The sequence below is a fragment of the Orycteropus afer genome, unplaced genomic scaffold, assembly GCF_000298275.1.
Source record: "Orycteropus afer afer isolate SDZICR_OR568_19922 unplaced genomic scaffold, OryAfe1.0 scaffold00399, whole genome shotgun sequence".
NCBI lineage: Eukaryota > Metazoa > Chordata > Mammalia > Tubulidentata > Orycteropodidae > Orycteropus > Orycteropus afer.
The window spans coordinates 1213741-1216663 of NW_006921986.1; positions in this window are offsets into that span (position 1 = coordinate 1213741).

A 2923-nucleotide genomic window follows, 5' to 3' on the forward strand; every position below is an offset into this window, starting at 1 on the left:
AGAAAATTAACAATAATTCCTTAATATCCTCTATTATCCAATCCACAATCAAATTTCCCAACTGTCTCCAGTTGTCTTTTATAGCCGTTGTTTTAAGCATTAGCTTCGTGCATTATGTTGTTAGTAATGTCTCTTCAGTCTCTTTTAATCGAGAACCTGTATTTATTTTCCCACTATATTTAGTTTTTGAAGAATCACTCTAGTTTTTGGACAGTTGAATTGTTGCCTATTCTTAAGAGTCTCCCCTGGTTTCTACCTTCAACTCCTCAGCCAGCCCATAGTAGGATGGCAACTCCAGAATTTCTGCCTTGGAAACCCAAAGAGGGGTTGCTATGGGTCGGATACAACTCCATGGCAGTGGTCGTGTTGCATTAGGGAGGGGCTGAGGCATTACATTGGACAAATCTGCTTCAAAAGACCTCTTTAAAGTGCTGAAGCTGTTTAAACCCACCAGCCACTCCTCGGAAGGAAGGCTCGACAGTCCTACTTCCGTAGTGATACTGCCTCGGAAACCCAAGGAGGGGTCGCTATGAGTCGGGGCCGACTCGACGGCATATAACAACAACAACAACAAAGTGGGCCTGATACAGCCATGGTATTTTCAATCGCCTCATATGCATGTGAAAGCTGGACAATGAATAAGGAAGACTGAAAAAGAATTGATGTATTTGAATTATGGTGTTGGTGAAGAATACTGAATATTCCATGGACTGCCAGAAAAATAAATAAGTCTGTCTTGGAAGAAGTGCAGCTGGAATGCTCCTTAGAAGCAAGGGTGGGAAGACTTCATCTTATATACTTTGAACATGTTATTAGGAGGAACCAGGGCCTGGAGGACATTGTTCTGGTTACCTACTGCCATTCTGACAAGAACATACCACAAATGGGACGGCCTTAACAAACAGGAATTTATTCTCTTACAGTTTGGGAGGCTACAAGTCTGAGTTCAAAGTGCCAGGCTCTAGGGACTGTGTGAAAGCCCCTCGACCTTGGGCTTCAGCTCTGCCTCTTGCTCCCGGCCCACTGAAGCTAGAGGCATCTCTTCACTCAGGCACCTACTGGCTGCTGAAGCTAACAAGCCCAAGGTCGACAAAATGGCACAGTCCAGATGTTATCAAACAACATGGCAGGTCATTCATTCAAGTCCATAGAAAGTCCCAAGAGTGGCAGAGTATGGCAGGTTGCTGAACAACGACACAGCTATATGCAGGGTTCAAGCATGCCATAAATTAGAGACCATTCCCAAACATGTTTCTTATATATGGGAAGCAGACCACGTACCCAAAGGCAACTACTCAGCTGCTCACAGTAGATTCCACCATGGAGGTGATTACCAGTCTCATCATGGGGAATACTAGATCCAGCTGCCCAGCCACTCAACCAGGCCTAGCCAAGTTGACGCACAGACTTGACCACCACAGACATCATATTTTGTAAAGTTGAGGTTAGTGAAAAAGAGGAAGACTTTCAATGAGTTGGACTGACACAGTGGCTGCAACAGTGGGCTCAAACATAGAAAAGATTGTGAGGCTGGTACAAGATGGATCAGTGTTTTCGTTCTGTTGTACATGGGATCGCTATGATTGGAACCGACTTGATAGCACCTGACAACAGCAGAGAGGGGATGCAGGAGTGGGAATTCTTTCACATACAAGCACACTTTAAAAAGATTATTTATTTGACATGCCTGCTACTCTTACATAGAGGTAGTCTGTAGTATGAGAAAACCAACCAAAAACTAAACTACTGCCATCAAGTTGATTCTGACTCGTAGTAACCCCCATTGGGCTTTCAAAGCTATAAATCTTTATGGAAGTAGATTGCTTCATCTTCCTCCTTCATAGTGACTTGTGAGTTTGAACTGCTGACCTTCTGATTAACAGCTAAATGCCTTATGCACTGTGCTACTAGAACAGTAATAAATAATAATGGTAAACAGTACAGACTTCGAGAAAATTGCCTAAGTTAAACATCAGCTTTGATACTTACAGGCTGTGTGACCATCGACAAGTTGCTTACCTTTTTGTGACTCTGTTTTATCATATGTAAAATGGTGAAGGTAATAACAATAGAATCTAACTCATAGGGCTTTTGGGCTGAAATAAATGAATAAACACAAAGCATCAAGAACCATGCCTGACACAGAATAAATTCTCCATAAACCAAAAACCAAACTCACTGCCGTCGAATCGGATCTGATGCATAGCGACCCCTCCTTGGGTTTCTGAGGCAGTACTACAGAAGTAGATTGCCCCATCTTCCTTCTGAGCAGTGGCTGGTAGGTTTTAACTGCCAGCCTTCTGGTTAGTAGTCAAATGGCTTAGGCACTACACCACCAGAGCTCCCAAATTCTCCATAAGTGGTAGCTATTGTCATTATTGATAATCTTCTCCCACATTTTACCAACTTCCTTCTCTAGTCACCTCCTAAAATTGGAGCATCCAACATCTCTGGATTCTAATAGTCTTGTCCATTACCTTTTACTTTACAGTAAATTTATTCAGGTTGACCTAGGGTCAACCTGAATAAATTCACCTTCAACCTCATCCCTTTTCTTCTCCATCTAATCCCCCATTCTTTTTTTCTAATCAATAAACTCTTAAAGAAATTTCCATTTAGCTCTCTTTTCTTCTGTTATCTTGCATGCCTGAAGTAACTTCTCCCCTTTATGCATTGTGGTATAGATTATTCCTTTGAGTTAAGATGCAATTTAAATCAGTTGTGTCTAGTCCAGGAACACTTTCCTGATTAAGTGAACATGGAATCTTTTTGGTTCCCGTCTAGTCAGTCATTCAGCCAGCACACTTTCTTACCCCCATAAGGATCTGGGCACTGAACTATACACTGGGAATCCAAAAGAGAACTAGACATCGTTCTGGCTGTGGAAAAATAACCAATCAATTACTCTAACTGAGTCTGAACT